Below are 19,360 nucleotides of genomic sequence, written 5' to 3'. Positions count from 1 at the left end.
AGGTCAAGTTAAACTAAGCTTTCTAGTCCTCTTACATATAGGGTACTTCAGAAAGTATGTGGAAAATGGAACAAAAAGATTTTTCTTTTGGTGCAAAAAAATTGAAATCCATTCATAGCTATTTCATAACAGTCATTTTCCATAAACATTTGCAGAACCTTTGCAAGTGACTAATTGACTAGGACACAACATACATTAAGTGAAGACAATTTTATGAAATTCCTGTTTCAAGTGTTATGTGGGGAAATACTTAATTGATAATAGTTTATTCAGTAGATGACTTTCCATTGAACTGCTTAATAAACATCTGAATTACAGAAAAGTCAACCAATGCCAAGGTCATCTAAAGTGAGTCATTCTGGGACTGACATTGTGGCACAGCAGGTTAAGCTGCCACCTGTGACACGGGCATCCCACATCAGAGTACCACTTTGAATCCTAGCTGCTCCATATCCAATCCAGCTCCCTGCTGAAAAAGCAGAATATGGCTCAAGTGCTGGGACCCTTTCCACCTGTGTGGGAGAGATCTGGATGGAGTTCCAGGATCCTGACCATTTGAGGAGTGAACCAATGGATGGAAGACCTCTCTGCTCTATAACTCTGCCTTTCAAATGAACAAAATAAATAAATAATAAGCAAGCAAACAAGTTATTCCAATTAACCAACAACCCAAGAAACTTGGAAGTTTCTTGTATGGAAGAGAGAGAGAACAAGCAGAGGAAACTAGCATCCACTATTGATTGGATCATGCGTGTTTTGAGGCTTCTGTTTCACCTAATTATCCTAAAACAGCACTCCTAGTCACACAATTAAAACTAACAGATTATGAGACTGACAATCTACTGAACAGTGTTTTCATGTGGTCAGGAAAACCATGTTATTAAACGGTTAGCTACCAGCGTGGGACATATAAAAGAACTCTCACAATTTACCCACAACTACTGAAGAAAAATTTTTGTAAATCCTTCTTCAAGTTTCCACATTAAAAAAGGATCTTATGCATGTGGGAATGGAGAAAAATGTGAAGAAACTACTGGTTTTGAGTGGGTATGCCATGTTTACAAAATGTTTTGAGATATTCAGATAAACAGTTCTAATGACAGCACATTACAGAGTTATCATGAGCCATGTGCAGCTTCAAGAGACTTCTCGGAGTATCAGGGTGGCCCATACGCTGCTATTTAGCATCTCGGTTTCATATCAGAATCAAAATTGAGGGGAAAAAAAACCTTTGAAACCCAAGCAAGTCATCTGTGGCCTGAGTAGTGAGCCTTCTTGGAAAAAAAAAAAAGATTAACACATATTTGAGAAATAGTGTTTGGTTTCAGAGCACTATTGCAGCTATTCAACTCATTAGCTGATGTAGTTCAAGAATGTAGACATTTACAATAAATTGTACAGGGTTTCTGTGCCTCCAATGGTTTTACCATTTTTAACGGAAACGAGAGACATTATGGCAGCTAACCACCCACCAGTACACACATGCCTTCTGAAGCTGCATTTTAGTAACTACAGTGACCCTTGCAGATGACAGGGTTCTGTTTTAGTTACCAGGCTATGACTCAATGTTACAGTAAGTAAGATCTCTTTACTATAGGGAAAGGACACTGTCACTTAAAGGGCAACATTTTGAAAAGGAGAGAGCAGCTTTCCTCCTAAGAAGCAATATCTAAGTCTGGCAGACAGTTTCATTTATCCGATCTTGATTGCCTAAGTCTTCAACCTGGGAGTATTCTATTTCAAGGCCATTGTGTTGCAAAATCTTGCTGTGTGGTTGTAACATAGCTGTGTCTGTTGTAAACCAGAGAGGGCAGCAAGGAAAACAGAAGAGATTAGCTGAGAGAGTGCGCCATATCGCTTTCACCTGAAAGTCATTTAGTAAGTAACTGATTTTTAAAACAGTCCTTCTGCCCTGAATAAAATCGTTTTTATTAAAGATTATTTCAGAGACTTTAAAGTTTAGCACAAAACTGGAGTAAGGACAAGTGATCATCTAAACAAATGATTGTCATCTTTACAATACAAGAATTACGAAGACTATTGAAATAACGAAGGTGAATCCTCACTGACTGAGAACCAATAAGGTATGTAATCCTATGCAATTCCCTTTGAGTTTTCAGGGTTTGAGATGGGGTTTAGGGCTAAAAATGGGAGACAGGAAATCTATCATGTAAACTAACTGTGTCAAGATTATTATTGGCTGATCAAGGAAAGAGAAAATGTCTGTGGAATTTCCTTTGTAAATGCCTAGTTGTGTGAATATAAATAAAGACATTCAAATGTTTTTGATAAGTATAACTTTTTTTTTTTTTGACAGGCAGAGTGGACAGTAAGAGAGAGAGAGACAGAGAGAAAGGTCTTCCTTTGCCGTTGGTTCACCCTCCAATGGCCACTGCAGCCGGCGCACTGCGGCCGGCGCACCACACTGATCCGATGGCAGGAGCCAGGTGCTTCTCCTGGTCTCCCATGGGGTGCAGGGCCCAAGCACTTGGGCCATCCTCTACTGCACTCCCGGGCCACAGCAGAGAGCTGGCCTGGAAGAAGGGCAACCGGGACAGAATTCAGTGCCTGGACCGGGACTAGAACCTGGTGTGCCGGCACCGCAAGGCGGAGGATTAGCCTAGTGAGCCACGGCGCCAGCCGATAAGTATAACTTTTTAAAACTTCGTTCTCAGTTTAGACTTTATTTATTTATTTTCATTTCATTTGAAAGGCAAGAAGAGAGAGAGGGAGGGAGGAAATCTTCCATCCACTGGTTTACTCCCCAAATCCCCAAATGCTCAGGAGAGCAGAACTCAGTTGGGAGGCCCTATATGGATGACAAGGACCCAAGTCCTTGAGCCATCACCTGCTGCCTCCCAGGGTGTGCATTGGCAGGAAGCTGGATCAAAAGCAAATTAGCTGGGACTCAAATCAGGCTCCTGATATTATGGGATGTGGGCCTCTCAAGCAGCATCTTAACCACTGCACCAAATGCTTTCCCCAGTGATGAGAATTAACAAGCACTCTATCCAAGTGCATAGGTTGTTACAAGCTGTATTATTAAGAACTGGGGCCACTATTCACAAAATAAATGACAAGTTACGTAATGAAAGAGACGTGAGCTCCTTTAAACCACCATAGTCTTGATTATACAACAATCAAAAAGGGAGAATGCTTACAATGTCATGGATTGTGCTCAAGGTGGAGGGGAAGTAGCTGACTAAAAATAAGAGTACCCCCGACTCTGGACTAGGATTGGATATTTTAATAGCTTCTCAGTTGTGAGCAAGAACACAGAAGAAGAAGAAAGAAGACTCCCTTGCTCCCAAATAAAACAAAATAAAAAACAGCCATCTCCTGTCCAGGCCTTCCACTCAAGTCCTCATTTTATAGGCAAAAATTCCCTTTCCTCTGGAGTTATAGACCTTTTTTTTTTAAAGGATCTTATAAAAGCTTCAGAAACATCTGCACAGTTCTTAAAAACAACAGCACTAGAACTTCCCATTTCAAGGAATTTAACTAGGTCAAAAAGAAAAATATTGAGTATGCTTTCTTAGGCTCCAGATACGAAGTTTCCCAGGAACTAAAAGATAATAATCACGGTGCAAAGGCACAGATTCCTCAACAACAAAACATACATCACGAACGCCTTTCCAGTTTCAGCCCCAGAAAGCGACAGATCTGACTCTACAGCTGCTCAACATCTGGAACAAAAGCTTGTCTCCCAGACAGTACACTTACTTAAGCCATGCATTGTTTTCTCATGAGTCAAAGTGGCAACAGGGACAAAGGCAACATCTTTTGGAATATATCTTTTCATCCACTCTAGAAAACAGCAAGATTTTATTTACCCAAATCAGTATCTAGTCCAGTTATTCTAATTCTTTGACTCTTTTTAGTTATGAGGACAGAGGTGGGCATTACGTCTTCTCCCCAAAACTTTCATCTGCAACTATTTCTAGTAGTCTCTAAGCCCCAAATGTGTTTGTTTCAGCTTCCCTGTTGCTTTGGAAAGGACTATATATAATCAGTTAGAGTCTATTTTGCATTATTATACTTCTTTATAAACAGATGCACTGTGCTCCCTAGATACAAACATTTGTTTTATACTGATTGTTTTTAAACCTAGAACTTACTGCATTCAAAAATTTTCCTTTTCCATAAATATGTGCATTCGTTGAAGCATTAACACAGCTTTTGTGTTTGATTTTGTAGATCATGTTAAATTTACTTAGGCAGCATGTTAGACCTTGCACATGTTCTGTAGAAAAATAAAACCAAACCCAAGTCAGTAAAATAAAGGGTCAAGCAAACAATCCAGCAGGGAACTCTCCCAAAGCCGCAACCACTTCTTAACCTAATTTATAGCTCCACTACCGGCTGCACTATTATTCTGCTTACTTTTTTAAGTTTCTTCCTCAGATCTATTTCTTACATATGCTTTGGGATATGAATGCTATTCTCTGCTGGCTTTCTCCTTCTAATGCAACTTGGCCAGTTTCATTTGAACTCTAGGTGCCCCCTACAAGGGGATTTCAAAAAGCTCATGAAAAAGTAGAGTTAGAAGGTAAGCTAGGGGTGGGTGTTTAGCGCATTGGGCACCAGCTGGGGTGCTCCCATCCGTATCAGAGTGCCTTGTTTGAGTTCTGGCTCTGCTGCTTCTGGTCTTTCTACTAATGTGCGTCCTAGGAGGCAGCCGTGACAGCTCCAGGACTTGAGTCCCTGACTTGCATATGGCAGATCTTTTTTTTTTTTTTTTTTTTTTTTTTTTTGACAGGCAGAGTGGATAGAGAGAGAGAGACAGAGAGAAAGGTCTTCCTTTTGCCGTTGGTTCACCCTCCAATGGCCGCCGCGGCCAGCGTGCTGTGGCCGGCGCACCGCGCTGATCCGATGGCAGGAGCCAGGAGCCAGGTGCTTTTCCTGGTCTCCCATGGGGTGCAGGGCCCAAGCACCTGGGCCATCCTCCACTGCACTCCCTGGCCACAGCAGAGAGCTGGCCTGGAAGAGGGGCAACCGGGACAGAATCCGGCGCCCCGACCGGGACTAGAACCCGGTGTGCCGGCGCCGCTAGGCGGAGGATTAGCCTAGTGAGCCGCGGCGCCGGCCCATATGGCAGATCTTAACGGAGTTTGGGACCCCTGGCTTTGGCTTGGTCTAGCTCTGGCTGTTGTGGTCATTTGGGGAGTGAACCAGCAGATGGAAGATCTGTCTCTGTCTCTGTCTCTCTTTATTGATACCTGTCCCTCTGCCTTTCAAATGAAATGAAAAAAAAAAAAGTTTAAGATATTTATATTATTTTGCAAAAAATTAAAATTCATGGAGATTTTTCATAATACGCATTTCATAAACTTCTAGAAAACTTCTGTTAAAGTACAAAAGTTAGTGTCCTAAAGACCTAGGAGTGTAACGGCAATGACCTTTGCTTTGCCTTTTCTCATCCCCTATCATTTAAATCCGTCATTACTAAAGTAAAGCTACTATTAAACTACATAGTCAACAAAATACACCTGCTTGTTTTTATTTGTTTACTTGAGGGGCAGGGGGAAGAGAGCGAGAGAGAGAGAGAGAGAGAGCTTCCATCCACTGGTTCACTCTCCAAATGCCCATAATCATGAAGGCTGGGCGGGGCTTTGGCTAGAATGCAATCCAGGTCTCCCATGTGGGTGGCAGCAATCCAACTACTTGAGCCATCCTCTTCTGCCTCTGAGACTGCACTGGCAGAAAGCTGGGGTTAGGAAGGAGCTGGGAATCAAACTTAGGTACTCTGATGTGGGGTGTGGGCATCTTAAGGGCAAGGCTAAATGCCTGCTCCTGTTTGGTTTTTATTTCACCTTTTATTTTCAAAAAAGACTATTTATTTGAAAGGCAGAGTGACAGAGACAGAAAGAGAGAAGGAGAGACACAGAAAAGGGAGGGGATGATGGAGAGAAAGAGAGAGAGAAAGAGAGAGAGAGGGAGAGAGATCGATTTTCCATCCATTGGTTTACTCCCTAAGTAAAGAGTTATCAACAGTTAGGGCTGGCTAGGATGAAGTCAAGTGCCTAAAACTCCATCTGTGTTTCCCAAATGGGTATCAGGGGCCCAGTACTTGGGCTGTCATCTGCTTTCCTAGGCACATTAGCAGGAAGCTGGATCATGAACAGAGTCCTGGGACTTGAACTAGCACTTGGGCCACCACAAACGCTGGCCCCATCTGCTTTTTAATGCTTCCATTTGGGGCCTTGAAGAATACAGCCATTTTAGAGCTGAGAATTTGGAGAATCCTTCCTCTATCATTTTCTGGGTAGGAAGAGTGATTTAGTAATAATTCAATCTTTGGCACAGTTTCCAGTTTAAAATGTTATGAAAGTTTACTGGACATCATTAGTCATCAGGGAAACACAAACGAAAACTACAATGATATGTCATTATCACGCCACTGTCCAAAAACATTTTTTTTTTTAAATAAAACACACAGCAGAGGCAGGCATTTTTGTCTAGCAGTTAAGATGTCAGTTGGGAAACCTGCATCCCATATCAGAGCGACTGGGTTCCAATCATGGCTCTGCTCTCAATTCCAGATTCCTGTTCATGCAAACATACCCTGGGAGGCAGCAGATGATCGCAAAGGGTGAGTATCTGTCCCCACGTCGGAGACCTGAACTGGATTTCCAGTTCCTGGCTTCAGTCTAGCCCTTGTCTGGCCATTGTAGGAATCTGGGAAGTAAATCAGCAGATAAGAGCTCTCTGTTTCTGTCTCTCACAAATGAAAAAAGTAAATTTAAAAAAATCCATAACAATCAAAGCAATCAAATAAGCCAAAAGTTGTGAATACCAAGTACAGTAACTAGAACTCTCACGCTACACATTGTAGAAACACAATATGGTATAGCAACTTTGAGAAACAATTTGACAGCTTCTAATAGTTAAACAAAGTTGTCATTAGACCCAGCAAGCTTGCTTCCTAGGTGTTTACTTAAAGAGAATGAAGAAATGGATCCACATGAAAATGTGTGTGTGTAAAATAAATCTTTGAGTCTTGCAATATTTACTATAGTAGCTAGCATTGCCTATAACAGCAAAAGTAAAACACCTATAGATGGAGGGAGTGATTTCTATGCCAAGGCACATGCATTTAATGTCCACTTTTTTTTTTTTAAAGCCACAAGAGAAAGATTGGCTGAAAGATTGTGAAGACTTGGTGCTGGTCTACTCCAGCCAAGTGATTTGGGAAAATCACTTTTCTGAATTTCAGTTCTTTCATCTTCAAAATAAAAATTTTTCTATGTATCCATCCAGTTTACTTCATGGAGAGCTGGGAACACTGAATTCTCAGAACTGATTGTCATTTATGTAAGAGAAAGCAAAGAATTAGGAATTTAGGAATCTGGATTCTAGCCCTAGCTCTTCTCATATTATTGGAAGTATATGACCTTGTACAAGTCAAAAGAAGACAAATGGTCACTGTTTTTGAAAATGAAATGGTCACTTGATCTCTGAAGTTCACTCCTACTCAAAAATCTTATGGTCTGGGTCAGAGAAGCATGAAATCAACTTATAAAGTGTCATTCTCATAAAGACATTTGATATGAGTCTGATGATAAAATTTATTTATTTTTTTGACAGGCAGAGTGGACAGTGAGAGAGAGAGAGAGAAAGGTCCTCCTTTTCTGTTGGTTCGCCCCCCAATGGCCGCTGCAGCCAGCGCACTGCGGCTGGTGCACCGCGCTGATCCGAAGCCAGGAGGCAGGTGCCTCTCCTGGTCTCCCATGCAGGCACAGAGCCCAAGGACTTGGGCCATCCTCCACTGCACCCACGGGCCACAGCAGAGAGCTGGACTGGAAGAGGAGCAACCGGGACAGAATCCAGTGCCTGGACCAGGACTAGAACCCACAGGTGGAGGATTAGCCTATTGAGCCCCGGCCACGATGATAAAATTTAAATCTACTTTCTAACTGCCTGCCCCACCTCAATTATTCTTTAACCCAATCCATTTAGCCCTACCCTTGTCCAATTGCCCTACAGGCTACCTGAATTCCACCTTTCAGATTTTGCTTTGTAACCAATTATTATTTTTGTTATCTTTAGTATTTCAACTCTTGGCCCTTGTCTTGTAGCAAATACTGCCTTAATTCATGTGGTGAGATTTTGAAATGAAAGAATTTACTTCTTCTCTCTTTTCATAATGCCAATAATCCCCCTATTTCTCTTTTAGCATATAGTTAGTACAAAGTGACCTGTATTTCGTGGACACGTGGCCTGGCAGTTAAGATGCCACTTGGGACATCTGCATCCTCTCCAGGGAGCCTGGGTTTGAGCCTGAGCTCCTCTCCTGATTCTAGCTCCCTGCTAATGCACGCCCTGAGAAGCAGCAGATGAAGTCCAAGTAGCTGAGTCCCTACTACCCACGTGGAAGACTTGAACTTCATTTCCATCTCCAAGCTCTGGCCTGGCCCAGCCCAGCCCTGGACACTGCAGGCCTCTGGGGGTGAACTAGTATCTAGGAGCACTCTCTGTCCCTCTGCCTGTCAGATTAAAAAAAATTTAGTGACCTGTATCATTTTATAAGGGTACATCAACCTTTTATTAAAAAAAAAGTTCATGGGAAATTGAATAAAAAATAATTTTACTGTGATGCCAACATTTTTTACATCCTGCATACAAAGAATCTTTAAAACATTCAAGGAAAATGCATATGATGAAGCATTCATGGATTCCAAAAGTTTTTTGCACCAAAATAAACTTATCTTTTAATTCTATTTTTCCACAAACTTTTTGAAGTACCCTTATAGACTCTCTTCAGCCTGAAATCAGGAATTCTGTGGCTCTAGGGTCAGCATTGTGGCTCTGTAGGCTAAGCCACTGCCTGTGACACCAGTATCCCATTTGAGCACTGGTTCAAGTCCCATATGCTACACTCCCAACCCAGCTCTCTGCTAAAGGCACTGGGAAAGCAGCAGAAGATGGCGCAAGTGCTTGGGCCCCTGCCATTCATCTGAGAGACCCAGATGGAGTTCCTGGCTCCTGGTTCTGCCTGTCCCAGCCCTGGCCATTGTAGGCATTTGAGGTGTGAACTAGTGGGTAGAATCATTCTCTCTGTCTCTGTCTCTGCTTCTCTCCCTATAACTTTGCCTTTCAAATAAATAAATCTTAAAAAAAATCTGTGGCTCTGCCTTCTTCAACAGAACCATCCAATGCCTTCTTGACGGCATTGCACAGGCAGGCACCAGTTTGACAGCACTGCCCTGTTATGCTTTCTTTTCTTTTCTTTTTTTTTTTTTAAACATTTATTTATTTATTTGAAAGGCAGAATTACACAGAGAGAGGAGAAGCAGAGGCAGAGAGAGAGAGAGAGAGAGGTCTTCCATCCCCTGGTTCACTCCCCAGATTGCCGCAACAGCCGAAGCTGTGCCGATCCGAAGCCTTCTTCTGCTTTCCCAGGCCATAGCAGAGAGCTGGATTCCAAGTGGAGTAGCCAGGACTTGAACCCGTGCCCATATGGGATGCAGGCACTGCAGGTGGTGGCCCAACCTGCTACGCCACAGCACCGGCCCCATGCTGTCTTTCTGAAAGTCTTTTCCCCATTTCAGTTCCAATACGTTCAAATAAAAGCCTCATCTCAACTTCTTTCTGTTTTCTTTAAAATATTTTAAACTCTGTAAGTTAGTATTATAATATCAAAATTCTATTAAATCAATAAGATAACTCTATTAAAGATGCTATTAAGATGGGGTTGGCACTGTGGCGCAGCAGGTTAATGCCCTGGCCTGAAGCGCTGACATCCCATATGGGCACTGGTTTAGTCCTGGCTGCTCCTCTTCCGATCCAGCTCTGGGAAAGCAGAAGAAGATGGCCCAAGTCCTTGGGCCCCTGCACCCGCATGGGAGACCTGGAAGAAGCTCCTGGCTCCTGGCTTCGGATCGGCACAGCTCTGGCCATTGCAGCCAATTGGGGAGTGAACCATCGATGGAAGACCTCTCTCTCTCTCTGCCTCTCCTCTCTGTGTAACTCTGACTTTCAAATAAATAAATAAATCTTTAAAAAAAAAAAAGATGCTATTAAGATAATTGTAACAAGTTTGAAACCTTGCAGGGTTATGGATAGAGAATGTAGACGAATTCCTAGGAGAGAGTAAAGTAATGCTGAGACTAGAGAACCTAAAACAGTTTGTGGGATTATATAATTTTTTAAAGATTTATTTTATTTATTTGAAAGACAGAGTTACAGAGAGAGGTAGAAACAGAGAGAGAGGTCTTCCATCTGCTGGTTCACTCCCCAGATGGCTGCAATGGCTAGAGCTGCGCCAATCTGAAGCCAGGAGCCAGGACCTTCCTCCAGGTCTCCCACGTGGGTGCAGAGGCCCAAGCACTTGGGCCATCTTCTACTGTTTTCTCAGGCCATAGCAGAGAGCTGGATCAGAAGAGGAGCACCCAGGACAGAACTGGTGCCCATATGGGATGCCAGCGCTTCAGGCCAGGGCCTTAACCTGCTGCGCCACAGCAGCAGCCCCCAGAATTATTTAATTAACAGGAAAACAGCCTTTCAAGGGGCTTGGGAGGTTTTTTTCTTTGTTTTAAAATTAAATATTCATTATTAAAAGGCTATTACTTTCCAAATGTTGAATAAGCTAATTGTTAAGAGTTTTTCCCTTCTGGGTTAACTTTGCCCTTGATATAACTGATTATATTAGTCAGCTCTTTCTTGTGAAGGAAAGAGGTTTATTTCAGCTCACTTGTTTGGAGGTTCACAGTCCAAGGTCATCAGCCCCATTCGTTTGGCTTCCATTGATAGCGCTCTTGCTGGCAGGGCCCTGAAGCGGCACAGAGCAGCACATGGAGAGGAGTGTATGCAGAAGAAAGACCAGGTGGTGACCCCAGCAGCAGACAGCATGGCTGGGTTGGATTCAGGCTTTCATAAGCAATGCTCTTGGGAGACCTACTTTCTGAGGGCATGCCCCTAAGTGATCGCCTACTAAGCAAGAAGCTCTTACTAAGCTCACCTGCTGAACACGATAATTGGATTAAGTCTTCACCTTCTTAGTATCATAAACCCATGACTGAGGATTCAATGTCTGCCTGAGTTCAAGAGCCCAGTGTTGTTCAAACCATAGCACTGATCAATACTTTGTATGCACGTGTGTGAGAAAGGTGATCAGGTGCTTGCCTGGGCAGCAGAGCCTTAAACGCTTTCTCTCAGTTAAGATCTTGTGTTTGCAGTTTGAAAGTGTTCCAAATGAGAATCTCTCTCAGATATACTGGAGAGGAGCAGGGGAGAGACGGGGACACCCACTAATGGGCTGCTCCTCTTAGGTAACATCAAGACTGGATGTTGATGAACTTCCTCAGAACGAAAGGAGAGAGGGAAGCTGGCAACCTCCTACTAGGACTGGAACAACTGGTCACATTTCTTCTATAGCCATCCAGGGATGGTTGGATTGAGGAGAGGAAAGAAAGGAGGCAGGAAACCCAATTAGATGACAGCTGTTAATATAAAAAGACGTGGGTGTAAGCTAGGTCAGTGAGAGTGCAGATGGAAAGGTGAGGAAGAATACTATTGATGTTACAGAGGTCATCAATTGGCTTCAATCATTGCTTAAGAGCCCACGATGAGGCAAAAGGGGGCACTATGATTCACAGGTGCTGACCTTTGTGACTAGCTGAATGATGAGTAACAATCAAGAAATTAAGAGGCCAGCATTGTGGTGCAGTGGGTAAAGCCACAGCTGGCATCTCATATAAACATAGGTTTGAGTCCTGGCTGCTCCATTTCCAATCTGGCTCCTTGCTAACATGCCTGGAGAAGCAGTGGAAGATGTAGCCCAAGTGCTTGGGTCCCTGCCACCCACGTGGGAGATCTGGATAGAGTTCCAGCCCAACTCCCAGCTATCTGGAGGCAGTTAATAGGTGAGAGGACTTTAAAGAATTTGAATTAAATTGGAAAATTGAACTGAAAAATAAATGTATTTGGATGCAAAAAGTTTGAAAGCCATGCATAAATTTTATGTAACATGCATTTTCCATAGAATTTTTTTCTGCATTTGGCATATGTTTTTTGTCCAATTTGGACAAAGACTGAGATACAGGTACAAAAAATAAATCCTCTTTCGCAACCCAAAACTCATTGATCAGTATGAGTTTTGATACATACAAGTAGGAATAGGATGCCTAACATAGTTAAAAGTGATGGGTGGAGTATTTATAGCCAGAAGGGCTGGTTTTAGGTTTAAAGATCTTAGTATTCCAATTTTCATGTTGAGATAGTAAGTCAACGTGGCTCTTTTTTTTTAAGGCTTATCTTGAACATTTCTGGAGTTGAAGGTGTATTTTAATGTATTGGAATATCCTAGATAGTTTTATTTTTGAGTGATGGCTTAGGAAAAAAATATAGCCATTCGCATGTGTGTGTGTGTCAAGAATCAGGCAAGTACATTTACTCTATAAAAACCCAAGAGTAAATTGCTTGAAGAAATTATATTCCAAAGATTTTAGGTAGAATTTTGAAGTTATTATGTAATTCACGTGAGGATTATTAACAGATCAGAAGTTGTGGGCTGATAAGAAAACTGTGAATTAAGCATCAGTTTGTTCAAAAGGGCTTGAAGATTTAAAAGAGCTAACTAGATGACTTTGGACAGTGGAAGGGATTGCAACATGGGGACTTCCTTAAATAAAAATGTATTATTAACTTAAAAAATTTTTTTGAAGACCGAGTATAATCCTAATATAGGAGAGAGAGGTAAACTGCAGATGTGTCTGTCTCCTTTTCCGAGGGATTATATAAAAAACAGAAGTGTGTGTGCTTGAGCGTGCACACATGTGTGCTTTGTGCATGTGCATGTGTGTGTGTGTGTAAGTTTATTCTTCTGAATTGCAGGTGTTTCCCTTTTTGCTGGCAGCGTTCCTCAAACCTTGACAATGAAAAGGGTGCCTGTGTTGTGTGCCCTTGCAGGATGCATGTCTGGGCCAATCAATAAAAAGAAAGGCCTTACGGTGTCTGATTTGTTCAGCTTCATGTTTCCCAAATAACCTAGCTGTAACAGCAGTACAGACGAAAAGCTGACTCATTTCCTGCAAGTCAGCACAGCTCTCCATCCTCCCAAATTATTTGAACCTTTGGCCACTCCCAAAGAGAGTCAAAGCATTGGAACCATTTATGAGCATCTCTTTCATTTGTTAAATCTGTCACAAAGATTAAAGGTTAAAGAAAAAAAAAAAGCTTATCTTGCATGTACCACCCTCAGCCCCTGACAATGATGTCCTCACCTTTCAGAGAAAGTCTAGGAATTGGTTCAAATGCCATCCTCTTGTCACCCTCAATAATCACACAGATCCCCTGGGCTCCCACAGCAGCAAGTTTCTCCAGCTGTTGTAGAACTTGTCATAGTCTGCTGTTAATTATTGAAATTCTGTGCCTGGGAATCCGCCTTCTGCCCCTAATGTACGCCTGTCTATCATTCTTCTCCTTCTGTCTCTGCACAGTATTTTGTATATGAGTGCTAACTGAAATGGATTTGTTAAAAAGGTATGAAAATATTGTTTCAGCACTTAAAGTCAGAGGGCACACTTTGCTGTGAACAGTGACAGTAAAGAAGACATTATTTAAAAATAACTTTGTAGATAATTTTAAAAGTAAAAACTGAATTTTATAAGGGGCTGTTGACGGGGTACGGCGATTGACTTGAGGAGAATGTTGAGGAGTGATAATTTGCAAAGTCGTGAAGAAGTGCTGAGTCAGGATGACTTCTCAGACGGCCACCCAAAGGGCAGGGGTAGCAGGGGCTCAGCTGCTGTCTCTCTCCTGTCCTTGGCCACTCCCCTCAAGCATCACGTTTAGAATGTATCACTTCTTTTTTTTTTTTTTATCTTTTATTTAATGAATATAAATTTCCAAAGTACGACTCATGTGTTACAATGGCTTCCCCCCCCATACCGTCCCTCCCACCCACAACCCTCCCCTTTCCCACTCCCTCTCCCCTTCCATTCACATCAAGATTCATTTTCGATTATCTTAATATACAGAAGATCAGCTTAGTATACCTTAAGTAAGTATTTCAACAGTTTGCTCCCACACAGAAACATAAAGTGAAAAATAATAGATGATTTTTTTTAAATGATGATGAAATCAGATCAGACCTATTGTCATGTTTAATCCCAGTGAGAGTCAAGTTGGGAATTGATAATTTCTTTTTTTTTTTTTTTTTCAGAAGATCAGTTTAGTGTACATTAAGTAAAGATTTCAATCGTTTGCACCCCCATAGAAACACAAAGTGAAATATACTGTTTGAGTACTCGTTATAGCATTAAGCCTCAGTGTACAGCACGTTAAGGACAGAGATCCTACATGAGGAGTAAGTGCACAGTGACTCCTGTTGTTGACTTTACCAATTGACACTCCTGTTTATGGCATCAGTAATCTCCCTATGCACCAGTTATGAGTTTCCAAGGCTATGGAAGCCCCTTGAGTTCTCCGACTCTTATCTTGTTTAGACACGGTCATAGTCAAAGTGGAGGTTCTCTCCTCCCTTCAGAGAAAGGCACCTCCCTCTTTGAAGACCTGTTCTTTCCACTGGGATCTCACTCACAGAGATCTTTTTGCCAGAGTGTCTTGGCTTTCCATGCCTGAAATACTCTCATGGGCTTTTCAGCCAGATCCGAGTGCCTTTAGGGCTGATTCTGAGGCCAGAGTGCTATTTAGGACATCCGCCATAGAATGTATCACTTCTAAAATGGCATTTCTTACCATTATCCTTGCAAGCTCTCTAGTTAACCTGACTTCCTAAAATAATTTCATCATATTTGTGTTTTTAAGAATGAGTTGATAATTTGACCACATGGCTAATAAATTCCAGTTTGTGGACTGAAGACCTTGGAATGCCATTCTTAATACCGTTTCGCAATGAATACAACTTGGCAATGATGCGTGTTCTGCTTTGGGACACATCCAGAGTCTCGGAAGGACTACAAAATCTTGGTGGAAGGTTTTCTCGCAATAAGGAAGCCCTGTAGCAGAGATAATGAGGCCTGCTTTATAGGAGGTTCCAAGTTTCCATTTAAAGACAGGGGAAACTTCTGGTATAACAATTAAGGTGCATGGATTTAGCAGGTGGAGATTAGGCTGTACAATAGCTTCAGCTTCCAGTGCTTTAAGTGACTACTGGTTTTATAGCTTTCTTTCATGCATGATTCAAACCATAGTGTTTAAAAATAACTTTGAGGAAATATAGGGGCAGGCATTTGGAGCAGTGGCGAAGACTCCATTTGGGATGCCTGCCTCTTCTATCAGAGAGCCTGGGTCCAAGCTCTTTCTCAGCTTCCAATTCCATCACCCTGTTAATGCATACCCTGAGAGATAGCAGGTGGTGGCCCAAGTAGTTGGGCCCCTGCCACCCATGTGGGAGATGCAGATTGAGTTGGGGGTCCTGATTTTAGCCTGACCCAGATCCAGCTGTTGTGGGCAGGTGGGGGAGTAAATCAGTGGATGAATCTCTCTCTGTCCGTGTTTGTCTCTCTGCCTTTCAAACAAATAATAAAAATTTTGAAAAAAAAGAAAGCCAAATAGAGTTTTAGATGTAAAAGATGACATAATCTCAGAAAGGGCATGGGGATGAAACTTAGAAGCCACATTTTTTTCTGTCTGACTCAAGTATTCATTGTTGGAATCCCTTGCCCAAATCACACTTAGGGTTTAAGTTTAACTGTGACTACAGTGACACATGCCTGGATGTATTGAGTACCTGATATGACTGGTAAAGGCATTGAAATACTTAAAGAGACTTTCTGAGTGCACAAATACTGCTTTTTGGTTTTCTACTGCTTAAAAATTTTTAGAAAGATTTATTTTATTTATTTAAAAGGCAGAGTGACAGAGAAAGGAGAGCCAGAGGGAGATCTTCCATCTGCTGGTTCACTTCCCGAATGGTTACAACAGCCAGAGCTGGGCCAGGCTGAAACCAGTAGCCTGGAACTCCATATGGGTCCGCCATGAGGGTAGCAGGGGTCCAAGTCTGCTGATCCAGGAGCTGGATTGGAAACGGAGCAACTGGGACTCGAACGGCACTCCAGTATGGGATGTGATGTCATAGACAGTTTAATCCTGTGCCTCAATGTCAGCCTCTACTGCTTTAATTTTTTTTTTTACTTCATTTATTTGAGAGACTGAGAGTTCTCTCATCTGATGGTTCCCTCCCTAAATGTCTGCAATAGCCAGGGCTAGGCTGGGCTGGATCCAGGAGCTGGGATCACAAATCAGATATTTTATATGGCTGGCAGGAACCCAATTACTTGAGCCATTTCACTGCCTTCCACAGTCAGCATAAGCCAGAAGTTGGAGCGAGAAGCCAGGATCAGGAATTGACCCCAAGTCCTCCTTTGAGGCACAGAGGCACAATTTAACCACGAGGTGAAAGACCCGCCCCTTTCTGTTTTCATACTGTTGGTTCAGAAATCATTTCCTTTGGTTAAAAAGAGAACATTTCAAAACTTTTCAGCTTTTGAAACATTTTAGAGTCTCTGGCTGTAAACTGTGTAACTCTGTGTCTATAATGTTTTGATATTCTGTAGTAGACATGAAAATATTCACTTGTTATGGCCAACTAAGAATGCTTTTTGCTACTAGTCAAATTTCGAGCTATGCCAAGCTACTCTGGAGGAATTGACTGGATAGGTCTAGCAACATTTAAGACCAATGAGAAGCTACATTTGTTGTCAATGGGGGAAAGAATGAGAGGTTCCTGATTGAACATTAAAGAAAAAATTTTACAGCTTTATTGAAGTTTAATTGACATAGAGAGGACTACACATATTTGGAGTGTGCACCTTGATAAGTCTGACATATGTATATACCAGTGAGCCCATCACCACAATCAAAGTGAATATTTCCATCAGCCCCCAAAATTTCCTTGTGTCCTTTATACTATGATCCCCTCTTGCAATCACTTGGTGGTCATGTTCTATCACTGGAGATAAAACACTGGATGATGCTGGCAACAGGAAGGAGCAGATATTTAGCTTTTGGTTTAATGGAGTTAAAGTGCTACATCCAGGATGTGCTTTTTCAAACAGCGCCTTGAGGTCAAAATCTTGGTCTTGGGCCAGGTGTTTGCCACAGTGGCTGCTGCCGCTTGGGATGCCTGCATCCCATAGTAGACTACCTGGTTCCTAATTCCACTCCTCTAGTTCCAGCTTCCTGCTAATGTGCACCCTGGAAGGCATTCAGTGATGGCTCAAGTACTTGGGACCCTGCCACCCACATGAACAACTTATATTGAGTTCCTGGCTTTGCAAGGCCCAGCCCTGGCTGCTGTGGGCATTTGGGGAATGAACAGCAGATAGAAGCACGCTCTCTCTTTCTCTGCCTTTCAAATAAAATAAAAATTTTAAATTTTTAAAAAAATCTTGATCTTTTGAACTTCAACACTTTACTTTATAGAATGCTTGGGTTTTGGAAATGTGGCAGAATCTTGCTTCCTTTTCTGTCCTTTTCAAAGAATGATTTTGAAATTAAATGTATGCAGGGCTGGAGTTATTTATTCGTTAATGAAAATTAATAGCATTAATTTATAGCAGTTGCACATAATAGGAGGAGCGGGTTGTTTTCTGGGTCATTATGCACCACTCACAAGGCCACAGAGTGTGTGTGATGGGTATGCAACAGTTCTTCAGTGCTAAAAATGAACTGCCCCTGTATTAATACTCCTCACTAGTCCTAAGGTAGCCATCTGAGCTGGAAACATACACTAATTCTTTTTTCTTGTGTGGTGGTGGTTTCTAAACTGATGCATTGAACCCTCCAGTTGGAGCCAATAATCCCACTGATCATGAAGCTTGGGTGCCGTTTCTGGGGGATGAGGAGAAAAATCTCACTAAATAACCTCCCCACCATCACCAAAAAACCAAAACAAATAAGCAAAAAACCTGTCTTAGAAAGTAGACTAGTAGGTGGCAGCAGCTCAAGGTGGGAGACAACAAGGAATGAGTGTTTCAAGGGTACAGTTTCAGTTTGGGATGATAAAAAGTTCTAGAAATGGATAGGGGTGACAGCTGCACACAATGTGAGCATACTTAACATCATTAAACTCTACACTGGAAAAGATTAAAATGAGGGGCCGGCGCTGTGGTGTTGTAGGTTAATCCTCCACCTGCAGTGCTGGCATCCCATATGGGCACCGGTTCTAGTTCCGGCTGCTTTTCTTCCAATCCGGCTCTCTGCTACGGCCTGCGAAAGCAGTAGAAAATGGCCCAAGTGCTTGGCTCTCTTCACCCATGTGGGAGACCTGGAAGAAGCTCCTGGCTCCTGAAGAATCTCCAGCCATTGTGGCCATTTGGGGAGTGAATCCGTGGACGGAAGACATTTCTGTCTCTCCCTCTCACTATCTGTAACTTACCTCTCAAATAAATAAATAAAATCTTTAAAAAATTAAAATGATAAATTTCATGCTGTGTATTTTACAACAGAAATTTAAAAATTCATGCTTTGATAACCAGCAGATCTTATTAAAGATGCAAAGTTGAGCAGTTGAAAATACACTTGGAACCATAGCATGAAAAATTTACATTTATGAGGTAGGTGTTGTGGTGCCGTGGGTTACACTGGGCGTAGGATGACTGCACCCTATATAGGAAGTTGGTTAGAGACTCCTCTGCTTCCAATCTAGCTTCCTACTAATGCACCTGGGAAGGCAACAGATGGTGGTGGCCCAAGTGCTTGGGTCCCCACCATGCCTGTGGAAGACCCTGATGGAGTGCCTTTCTCCTGGCTTCTGCCTGGCCCAACCCAGCTGTTGTGGGCATTTGGGGGAGTGAAGCAGTGGATGGAAGATCTCTGTCTCTGTAACCCTGCCTTTCAAATAAATAAATAAATATATTTTTTAAATTACAGTATCTAACAATTTTCAATGAAAATAGTGTTTTCTGTACATGAAATGTGATGCTTACTTTAACAACCAGGAAAATGAAGATCAGAGGATGTAGTTTGGCTGATTTAGTGTTAAGGAAGCTCAACTCAAGTTTTTCTTTTTTTTTTTTTTCTTTAAAAGCAGTTTCTTGGCCCACATTTTGCCTGAAATACAAATATAGATGTCATACTGCAAACCTCACTCATCCCAACTCCTGTGCCTAACAGCCACTCCTTACTCAAAATCCTTCCTTCCGATTGCAATGAGAGTAAAACTCAATCTTGTTTCTCTGTCTTCCTAGGCCCTCAGCACCTCCAGTCTCATTCAAGACTCCTCCTGGAGAAACCGATTTCCCTAGCACCAAGGACTCCACTCAGCTCCCACAGCCAAGCTCTCGCCTGCTGCAGGACCTTTGCACAGTCTGTCCCTCGGCCTTACGCAATTCCCCAGAGCCTTCTACATCTGATCACTCTGGTTTTTAAAGCCATCTTGTTATTTGTTATTTGC

At 42.2% G+C, this 19,360-nt stretch overlaps 1 long non-coding RNA gene and 1 other non-coding gene across 3 annotated transcripts; both read left to right on the top strand.

The window, feature by feature from the left end:
* The first annotated feature begins 1,812 nt into the window (after positions 1-1,812).
* Positions 1,813-19,355, top strand: LOC138844706 (uncharacterized). 2 transcript variants are annotated; one of them, XR_011380941.1, is made up of 3 exons: positions 1,813-2,084; positions 6,543-6,592; positions 19,155-19,355. It is a non-coding gene; the product is annotated as an uncharacterized lncRNA (long non-coding RNA). The 2 variants fall into 2 exon arrangements; XR_011380942.1 differs by lacking the exon at positions 19,155-19,355 and adding an exon at positions 7,588-7,726 and having other exon boundaries at positions 1,947-2,084.
* Positions 11,994-12,121, top strand: LOC127484052 (small nucleolar RNA SNORA40). Its single transcript, XR_007910833.1, has one exon. It is a non-coding gene; the product is annotated as a small nucleolar RNA SNORA40 (small nucleolar RNA).
* Positions 19,356-19,360: the final 5 nt, after the last annotated feature.

Source organism: Oryctolagus cuniculus, chromosome 12 (assembly GCF_964237555.1).
Source record: "Oryctolagus cuniculus chromosome 12, mOryCun1.1, whole genome shotgun sequence".
Classification (NCBI taxonomy): Eukaryota; Metazoa; Chordata; class Mammalia; order Lagomorpha; family Leporidae; genus Oryctolagus; species Oryctolagus cuniculus.
Note: the sequence above shows the minus strand (reverse complement) of the source record. Positions and strands in the feature narration are given on the sequence as shown.